The following is an 11,153-nucleotide window of genomic DNA, read 5'->3' on the forward strand; positions in this document are numbered from 1 at the left end:
CTGTGTGTTAATTTGTGGCTCCAGAGAGAACACAATGGAGTTTAAAGCTCTAGTTCCATGAGTCCCATCTTACTTCTCAGTAACTTATCTTTACCTGCTGGGTACTGCATACCTCCCAACTGTCCCAGAATAGGACGGACCATCCCAAGATTTAATTGAAATCCCAGCATCCAGCACATCCAGGCTAAATCCCAGAGCCGATACTCGTTCGGGCTTTGGGCTTTACTAATCCCCCTGCTCCGACCTGGCTTTGGACCCCCTAAAGTGCAGCCAGCTTTTCCTCCTCTCCCTCTGGGAAAATCAAATCACAGTGTCTGCACCCGGTGCCCTCTTCTGCCCAACATTCTAATTTTCACTTCCCCCGTGCTCCAATCACCTTGTGTGCCCCCCCCCCGAAGCACTGCCACCTCTTCTCCTCTCCCTCCCGCTGGCTGCAGCAGCTGGCAGGGCACAGGAGCAGAGGATCGGGTTCAGGATAGAGAGTGTGTGTGTGGGGGGGGGGGGGGGTAGCAGTAAATATGTTTAGCCCTGTTCTTTCCCCAAATAGGGCAGTTAAATGTAAAAAAAAAAAAAAAAAATACCCCAAACTGTAAAAAATTTAATAAATAAAACAAATAAATATCTATGGCTTGTTCGCAGTTTAATTACTGAAGAGCAATCAACATTCAGGTTGCTCTTTAAAAAGCATTTGACAGGCAGTAATGAAGCGTTATATCGCCTCTGCCCCACCTGCTTTATCCCCTTTAACCCCCACTTGCTGTAACTGACCCCTTCTGGCCATCGTAATTTAAACACGCACACTTTTAAACCACGCCCACTTTTGTTGCGACGCACTACACATGCCACAGTTTGCTCTCCCCCTAAAGTGTCTCATTCTCAACTTCAAAAGTTGGGAGGAATGGGAATAGTGCCCCATTTTTGTTATCAGTGGAAGGAATTACACCCCATTGTTGAGGTCAGTGGAAGGAATACTGCCCCATTGCTGGTGTCAATGGCAGGATTAATGCCTCAAGGGCTGGATAAAGGCAAGCAAAAGGCCAAATCAGGCCCCAGGGCCGCATAGACCATTGCCCTAGACTGACAATGCTGCTGTCTTTGTAGCTCCTCCATCCAGAGTAGAGACATCTTAAGACAAGAAGTGTGTTACTGGTCGGATCAGCAGGTGAAATAAAAGGGAAAAAAAGAAAAAAGAAAATGAATGCAGCCACTACGTCAAAGGATTGGTAAGCTGCAATATATTACATTTTATGCTTTTGGATTTAATACTGCTTTAAGTGCAAATATGATAAAAAAAATAATAATAATAATAATAATGATGACGGTCACTGACAAACCTATTTTCTTAAAAAGGTTTTATGAATGAAAATACAGAAATACACAAAGGATACCAAGATTGACCATAAATAAGAACACAGATGGCTTTAACAAAATTATACAATAGTTCATAAGCCTGGAGTTCATCTTTTACAACTAAACTGAAGGGCACCCTATATCAAGAAAGTTGCTAAGCCACCTTTGTTATGAAAAAGAAATTAAAAAGTAATTGGTCCTATATGTAGCACCCTGGTATTAGGCAGGGTTGCTAACAAATTTAATTATGCTAGGCGGTAATTAGCCTGGCTAATTGGTAGTTGTATCCTCTGACTTTTTTGCCTTAAGACTGAAAATGGTGCATTTCTCTCGTCTGTCAATAGGTGGCACTGCTGCCTTTGGCATTAGAATGACAAGACTACAGTGCGTTCAGGTTGTGAATAGACATCATTTCTCAGCCAATCATATTTGAGGCTAAGCATGCTGGGAAAGTCTATTTAAGGGGAATGAACCAGGTGATCAATGTTCTTTAAGCCCCAGGCTTAGTCCTGGGGGCTGTATGTGAAGCAGCTGAAGGTTAGGCCTAAGCCTGTCGTCTAGCCACGTGTGTAGAGGCTCAGCCCGAGGGTAGACTGATCGTTGCAGGGGTTCAGCCGGACGGCGCACCAAGTGTTGCCAGAGGTGAAGGAGAAGCAGTTGCCACATGGGACGACCACTTACCAGAGGCAAGTGAGAACCAGAGGTCAGAGATAAAGGGGAAACCGTCACCCATAAGATACAACTACTCCTGTTATCAGAGGCCAGGTTTGGGAAGTCTGAAGACGTACCAGAGCAGCCTTTTTCACTAGCTGGAGACAGTGAACAAGTTGGGAAAGCTTCAGCATTCAAGTCAGGGACCAAGCAGGTGAGCGTGGGTGACACTTGAAGAGGATTCAGCGGGTTACCTGAGAGCCAAGCCAGGGACCCAGCAGGTAGCGTGGGTGACGGTTGGAGTGTACAGCGGGTTAGCTGTGGAGGAGCTCAGGGGATCCAGCGGGTGGCTAGCATCTGAAGGTCTGGTGAGAAGACTGGGAGCTCAGTGAGAAAAGCTACAGTGAGAGGCTGTGAGATGGAATCCAGGTCCTACACAACGGGGATACCAAGTCTGGTATGTGTACAGATCTGTGTTGAAGTCAACCTACAAGTTCAGTTGCCATAGGAGACAGCAATTCTACAAATGCAGTGCTGCAACTAGCTTAAAGACCCTCAACCTGTATAACGGTCTGCCTATTTTGTCTCACAGTCTGCCAATTGCTATTGTATCTGCCTAAGGGTGTTCAGGACCTAACCCTCTCTCCCCCAGTTCTTGTTATGAGACTATAAATCTCTTTTGTTCGCATTCAAAAGTGAGTGGCACCCAATTCTATCTTGCATTACACCCATTATGCCTAGTAACCCACTCTACAAAGGAGGATGTCAGCTCTCCCTGACTCTGGAGATCATTCACGATTAGGCTTCTGGAGGCCTGGTGTCTTATCGAATACTGTCCCCCGTCGGATAGTGTCCACCCTGTACTGCGCTTATGCAATACGGAGGACAAGGAGATGCCGAAAGTCTCCGAAGATGAACGGCGCCTGCGCACTGAGTCCAGGTTCAAGCCCCACCATCCAAGTGGACATAGAGTTGGAATAAAAAAAAAAAAAAAAAAATAAAAAAAAAAATAAAAATCGCAGAGCGAAGTGAGGATGTGCCCGATGCATGGCGAGCGAAGCAAGCCCGCGAGGGGCCCTGTTACTAGGTGCTGTTTTACATCATCTACCGCATGTCCACATGCATGGTGGGGCTTGAACTTGGACTCAGGACAGAAGGTACTATCAAGTGCGCAGGCGCCGTTCATCTTCGGAGACTTTCGGCGTCTCCTTGTCCTCCGTACTGCGCAAGCGCTGCACCTGCGCAGTACGGGGCGGACACTGTCCGATGGGGGCTTCACTGCAGCCTGATTTTAAACTGAAAAGCGCTTAACCTTCTGTATACATGTGAGTTTAATCTTTTTTATTAAATTGTTTATACGAAACGGAATTACACTATTGTGGTCCCTGCTTTTCTTTATATGTGCTCTATTATCCCTGTGGACCTATATGGCTGGAGATAAGTTACCTTTTAATATATGAATGGAGTAACCACATTTGAAATCCCTCTGGAAAACGCACTATTGAAGGAGTCTACATATATGTACGAGCTTATATGATCCTCCAAATATAAATTTGAGTGGATCCACTAAATCCGGTAAGCGTCCATTTCGCTTGGTGGAGGGATATCACGTGGTGACTGCACGGTTTTTCTATGAAGGAGGTGTAGGATCCTTTTCACATATCTGTGAATTATACACGGACATTTAAGAGACTTTTGCTATTTCCATGTTTGGATTTTTTATTTCTTGACCTATTCTTTTGATTTTTTAGCTGTATAGTTGTATATAGCAAATAACATTTATATGGGATTTTGTATGGTGTGTGCACTATTTCACATTGAGAATATTTGCTGAATATATATATTTTTGCAATATTGGCAGTAAATATGCCATGTCTTTAAAGCGCTACACTTTTATATAATATCTGTCCGATGGGGGGACAGTTCTTGGCAGAACACCGGGACCTTGCTACTTATATACACTCACTAACAAGTAGAAAAAAAGGCTTACATGAACTGCTGTTTACTCTCCACCGACCGCCCACGGTATATATACACATCATCACTTTGACGTTTATCACCAGGTTTAAGACAGTAGACAGGATTTTTTGTTTTTTCTTAAAGTCAAAATGTCTTTTTTTATTTACCTTTTAAAGTAAATGAGAGATTCCGGGTCTTTTTGACCCCAGATCTCCCAATAAAGAGGACCAGTCATGCTTATTTCTATTACAAGGGATGTTTACATTCCTTGTAATAGGAATAAAAGTGATAAAAAAATACATAAATAAAGGGACAGTTAAAAAATAAAAAATAAGAAAAATAAATTAAAAGCACCCCATCCCTCTGTGCTCACGTGCAGAACCGAACGCATATGTAAGTTGCGCCCACATATGTAAACGGTGTTCAAACCACATATGTGAGGTATCGCTGCGATCATTACAGCGAGAGCAATAATTCTAGTGCTGGTCCTCTGTAACGCTAAACAGGTAACCTGTAAAAAATGTAAAGTGTCGCCTATGGAGACTTTTTTAAATACCGTAGTTTGTCGCCATTCCACAAGCATACACAATTTTAAAGAATGACATGTTAGGTATCTAAGTACTTGGTGTAATGCATCTTCCACATTATACAAAAAAAGTTTGCTAACTTAAGCGTTTTTTTTTTTTATTATTAAAAAAGTGTATTTAAAAAAGAAAATTGCGTTTGAAAGGCCGCTGAGCAAATGCAGTATGATATAAAATATTACAACGATCGTCATTTTATTCTCTAGGGTCTCTGCTAAAAATATATAAATTTCCTAAATTTAGGATAAAATTATTATCAATGTTTTGGTGTAAAATAAAATGTATCAAATTGTTTCCTTTTTCTAAAACATATTTACCTTGGGCTGCTAATAACGGTGTCCATAATAATTGTAGTTATAAGGACGCTCGTGATGATGTCTCCCAGGGGGAAAATAGTGCACATAGCGAGGACGAGGAGGAGGAGGAGGAGGAGGTGGTGGAGGTGGATGAAAATGATGTCTAGGATAATGTGGTGCTGGGTAATAATGACCATTGTTCCATATTGGATAACCTAAAGTAAAATAAATTACGTTAGTCTTGGTTGTTGCCAAACTGTAGTATTTTTTGGGTTATACATACATAATATGTGACTATATAACAAAAGAACAATCATTTAACAAAATAAATATATAAAAAAAAACAAAAGTTTACATTTGGAAATGCAGTACAGCTGTCTTTTAACACTAGTAGGGGTGTTACCCTGGCCCTAAAAGGCATGGGGCACCCCCAAGACTAGACTGAAATGTTGTTCCTACAATAAGCAAAGGAATAGTACTAATGGCAAAAGCTACAGTAAAACAGTCTTTATTAAACCGGTAGTAAAGTCTGCTTTTTAAGGTGATAAAAATTACCTGTAGGTACAACGGATTAGGAGATAGTCACAATTTCAGCAGCCAGTGAAATCACTGGCACATTATTATTATTCACGATTTATATAGCGCCAAGTTTACGCAGCGCTTTACAATGTATAGGGGGGACAACACAATTACAGTACAATACAAAAGGTACAGGAAGGCCCTGCTCATAGAGCTTACATTCTAAAGGGAGGGGGTGGTGGTACAAAAGGTAATAGCTGCAGAGAATGATGCCTTCTGCATTGAGGGTAGTTCAGAGCATTGTGCTGCAATCATGACTTCTGTGCACATACGCGGAGGTTACGTCATCGTAGCCCGGCCATTCAAACATTTGGAGCACGTAGACCTGGAAGGAAGACCAGGTGAAGATGGAAGCCTTGGCAGCAGTGACAGCTTGGGGGGGGGGGGGCTTTATTTAAAAAGTACTACCATAATGTGCTAGTATGCAGTGCATGCTAGCACATTATGGCATTAACTTGCTGGGGCAGGGAGTCTTTTTTTTTTTGTAGGAAGACTTTACTGCTTTAATGTATCAAAACTGTGTATTACGATTCTATGTAAACCTTTAATGCACTCACAGTGCTGCAAGTGAAAATAGACAATGTCATTAAAAATCAATAAACCTCAAGATCCTGAGAACAAGTCCCTAATCACAGGGGCTGAAGCACCATGATATTTAACAACAATTCAAATATTCCAATCGAGCCTGCTGGTTGCAAATATGCATAATTCATAAGTCTCTGTTAACAAGGCTCAGTTGCTGAAGATTGAAGTCAAACTCAGGTCAGCATTCTCAAATTAAACATGCAAAACAATATAACTATGAGCTGGCCAGAGTCAATGCTTGATATACAGTATACTGCCAACCATAGAAATAGATAGGAATATCAACTGATTGTGCTTTCTCCTCCAGTGGTGATAATTTACCACTGAAGAAGAAACCAGGTGATGCACAAAACGTGTCATTGATAGAGATCCCGACATATCCTGACATTATATCCTTTTAGCCGACAGGGTCCAGCATGAATTACAACATGATTTTACTATGCTGCCTGAACAGCAGTACATCTTAGCCCCCGTACACACGGTCGGAGATTCCGGCAACCAAATCCGACGGATTAATTCCAGAAGAGGTACGGAAGTGATGTTGCATACACACGGTCGGACTCAGTTGTCGGAAAATCCGATTGTACATAACGTGATGACGTTATTTCGTTACGACGGGACTACGTTCAGGCTAGTAGCCAATAGCTTTGGTCTAGGAATTTGATCTGAGCATGCGTAGCACTTTGTCCGTCGGAGTAGGCTACACATGATCGGAGTATGTCCGATCTGAGCATTTTGTCGGAAAATTTTACCGGCAAGTTGGAAAAGTTGGACCGTCGGATATTCCGATGGAAACAGTCCGATGCCGACCACACACAGTCGGAATATCCGACAAAACGGTCCAATAGGAAACATTCTGTCGGAATCTCCAACCGTGTGTACAAGGGCTAACCGTCACCACGCAGTGATAACAACGAGATTTCAAATGACCAGGAGTTCAGCCAATAATGCGAGGAGCATGGATACAGTCAACTACCACTGATAAATACACTGTATTACCAAAAGTATTAGGATGCCTGCCTTTATACACACATGCACTTTACTGGCATTCCAGTCTAAAGCTGGCCATACACCATACAATTTTCTTATTCAATTTCCTTTAGATTTACCTTCAACTGTGTAGTACAAGGGCCTGCCTGATTGCACACAAACTGAGTGTTTAGATTTGACCTCATATTATATGGTTTTGGTAAATCTAAATAAATCTATAGAAGAAAATTGTATAATGTATGGCCAGCCTTAGTCTGTAGGGTTCAGTGCTGAGTTGGCCAACCCTTTGCAGCTATAACAGCTTCGGCTCTTCTGGGTAGGCTGTCCACAATGTTTAGGAGTGTGTCTATGGGAATGTTTGACCATTGTTCCAGAAATGCATTTGTGAGGTCAGGCACTGATGTGGACGAGAAGGCCAGTTTCGCATTCTCCACGCTAATTCATACCAAAGGTGGTCTATCGGGTTGAGGTCAGGACTTTGTGCAGGCCAGTCAAGTTCTTCTACCCCAACCTCGCTCATCCATGTCTTTATGGACCTTGGGATGCCATTAAAGTTCATGTGCATGTAAAAGGCAGGCATCCCAATATTTTAGGTAATATAGTGTATATTTACTCATCCTAGTAAAGTGCTTTTGATTTTTACTTTAAACCACTATGCCTGTATTTGCATTGTATTCAGCAACATTCAACTGAGACTCTACAATATCTTACATAAAGTATCACAACCAGAGGGTTAAAGAGAGTTGGTTGATATATTTATTTCTATGGCCAATGTAGGTCAAGCACTGACTACAGCCAGCCCCATTGCTGTGTTGCTTTGCTTAGTTTCATTTGAGAATCCTGAACTGTATTTGGCCACAGCCTTAAAGAGATTGTAAAGGTTTGATTTAAAAAAAAACAAAAAAAAAAAAACACACAACATGTCATGCTTACCTGTTCTGTGCAAGAGTTTTGCACAGAGCAGCCGGATCCTCCTTTTCTAGTGGTCCCCCGGTGGCGCTCTTGGCTCCTTCTCCACATCGAGTGCCCCCATGAAGAGCCGCATTCCATGGGGGCACTCATGCGGGCGCGCTCCCGAATCCTGCTGCTGCGTCCATTGACACAGACAGCAGGACTCGGCCCACACTGTGATTTCATTGAGGGATGCGCACAGGATCTTTATACATTAAAGTAGAATTAAAGACAATACTTTTTTTAGCCATGTGTGTCTCATTAGGAAGATGTCCTATTACTTCCGGTCCCATATCCAGAACAGGAAGTGAGAGGAAATTTCTTCAAACTGTAGGAATCCCTGGTTGTCACCAGAACAAGTGTCCTCTTTGGAAGATTTCAGCTATACTTCTGTTCGGGAGACAACCCAAGAATTGGGATTTTCTTTCACTTTCACTCTCAGTGATCACAGTAAAGAGGACAACAGAGAAGTTGAATCTCCCCAAAGGAGACACAAACAGTTGTTCTAATCACTCTCCACTCTATTAAAAATATATATATATATATATATATATATATATGTTTTCCCTGTAGACATACTTTAATAAAGATTGTGATATGTTATTGTTACATATTTTCTGTCCCTTCTCTTTTCCCTTTGCTGTCATGCATATTTTTGGTATCCGTCCCCCTTTCAGCAGCAATCTCATTTTGCACTATCAGTGTGGAAGCCCCTTGCTAGGCTTTCTCTGATTGGACGAGGTAGAGATTTGTCCCATCCAATCAGAGAATACCTTCTATTTATTGAAAAACTTACTGGACGTTCTAAGAATGGTGGAGGGGCTGAGCTAGCATCCCCTGTTTTCACTATACAAATGGCAGGTTGTTCAAGCTGCACCTGGAAGAGTATGTAGCACAGGCTGCTACAGTGAATTTCTGCATCCCAGAGACCCCCTGGATGAAGAATTAAATGTAACCAAACCGGACCAGAGAATGTTGAAAAAGATAATGCCTGAAGTAAATATTTATGATACAAAACCTGTGTGTGTATTTATATATTTAGTTAATTTTTTTTTTTATTATATATATATATATATATATATATATATATATATATATATATATATATATATATATATATATATATATATATATATATATATATATATATATATCCTTCATTCAATCTAACCATTTTCAGATGTGCAGACTGTTCTTTATCTATAGCCAATGTTAGTTCTTAACTCCCTTTTTCATTTTGGATGGATTTAGGCTAGACAAGGTGAAAAGAAATTGCTGCAGTGTTTCTAATGCTGCTTACACACGACTGGACTTTCCAGCAGAAAAAGTCCAACGGAATCATTCCATCGCATATTACGATCGTGTGTAGGTTTCATCTGATTTTTTTCTTTAAAAATTCAGACGGACCTAGAAATAGAACATTAGACGGAATCAATTTCTATCAGGAAAACCATTTGTCTGTATGCTGGTCCGATGGACCAAATACAACGCTAGGACATCTACTGGCTACCGGCTATTGAACTTCCTTTTCTAGTCCCATCGTATATCATCATGTTCAAAACTTACAGACTTTGGTCCGTTTGTGTGTGGGCAAGTCTGTTCGGTCAGAAATCCGTCGTAACTCCATCAGAACTCCATCAGGAAGACAGTCGGACCTTTTCTGCCGTAAAGTAGGGCCGTGTGTACGCGGCATAATGTATACCAGCCGTATATGCTTTTAAATTTGTCACAGTTCAGCAGGGACCCAGATATACAGTATATTAATCATTTCTGATAACCCCTTAAAACAGGGGTCTCAAACTGGCGGCCTTCCAGCTGTTGCAAAACTCCAAGTCACATCATGCCTCTGCCTGTGAGAGTCATGCTTCTAACTGTCGGCCTTGCAATGCCTCATAGGACTTGTAGTTTTGCAACAGCTGGAGGGCCGCCAGTTTGAGACCCCTGCCTTAAAACATAAATTTTACTACATTATTATATACAGTAACTGGGAATATTTTGTCATTTTAAAAGGAATGTAGAGTTTATTCATTGATTACACATGAAAATTGTGTCCACCACTAACAACCATTTTTTACTATAATAAAAAAAATAACATACTAGTTTAAAAAAAAAAAAAAAAAAAAAAAACATTAGTAATGTAGCACTAAAAAGATACTCACCGAAACCAGACATGATGCAAAGCCTAGAAAACAAAAACAAATGCATATGATTTTGATAGTAGATTACATGCCCACCCCCAGTGGCCCCTAATACCCACTGCTCTTCAAGTTGGAGAGCATTCAAGTATGGCAATGGTCATATTTGTTCAGTTACATCAGCCAGCATTCACGTCTTTGTCTACATTCACCTGTTGTCCGTGGTCTTCCGGCTGAATGAAGTCAGAGGTTTTTCACTGGTTGCTATGATGCCGACGGCTGTGTAGCCAGCATTCTAAAAACCAGTGATGCTTAGAATGCATCCGATGCTGAACATGCACTGAGGAGGGAAGTATCCTACTCCACTCCCACTCTAGCCTCAGTGCTTTCCTCCTAGTAACAGTAATCTGTCCCTAGTTGCAACACTTGTCTCATAAACCGACACCAGAATAAGTGTACATAGTACTCCTTATGAATTCCAGGGAATCAATATGTAAAGACAGAAGCCATACTCTGCATGTCATAGCTATTCAGGCACCTGAGTTTCCACTCACTGGACTGCTTCAGTATGGCGATGATCAATCTGAAAAGTTACCCTACTTGTAGAGTCATCACCTAGAACCAACTCCAGGCAAATGTCTTAGCAGAGAATGGGGGGGGATTCACTAAAACTGGTGCACTCAGAATCTTTTGCAGCTGTGCATGGTAGCCAATTAGCTTCTAACTTCAGCTTGTTTAATTATGTTTTGGCAATCAAACCTGGAAGCTGATTGGTTTCTTTGCAAAGCTGTACCAGATTTCACATGATCCAGCTTTAGTAAATGACCCCCAATGTTCTCTGTTACCCTTTCTGCCACATAAGGAATCCTATAGGAGCCATATTCCTTCCACCACATACTGATCTAGGGTGCAGAGATCTTAAATAAATAGGAAGCCAATGGGTATATTGAAGAGTCATTTTGGTAGGATGACCATATAACCCCTTTCTATGTGCCTGGAGCCAGGGTTTATCATTGAGTTCCTCTTCCATCTGTCTACATGGCATATAGTTTATTTTGTTCATAGTCATATTT

At 41.4% G+C, this 11,153-nt stretch overlaps 1 long non-coding RNA gene across 1 annotated transcript in view; it reads right to left on the reverse strand.

Annotated features, from left to right (window-relative positions):
• Positions 1-10,798, reverse strand: part of LOC143925439 (uncharacterized) — a 15,854-nt gene extending 5,056 nt beyond the window's left edge. Inside the window, exons 1-3 of the long non-coding RNA XR_013261979.1 lie at positions 10,619-10,798; positions 10,105-10,127; positions 4,862-5,055 (exon numbers count right to left, since the gene is read on the reverse strand). This is a non-coding gene — a long non-coding RNA (uncharacterized LOC143925439). The remainder of the gene's footprint in view (positions 1-4,861; positions 5,056-10,104; positions 10,128-10,618) is intronic.
• Between the last annotated feature and the right edge of the window lie 355 nt (positions 10,799-11,153).

The sequence above is a fragment of the Lithobates pipiens genome, unplaced genomic scaffold (genome assembly GCF_037356315.1).
Source record: "Lithobates pipiens isolate NorthernLeopardFrog02 unplaced genomic scaffold, aLitPip1_a1.2 Scaffold_22, whole genome shotgun sequence".
Lineage (NCBI taxonomy): Eukaryota > Metazoa > Chordata > Amphibia > Anura > Ranidae > Lithobates > Lithobates pipiens.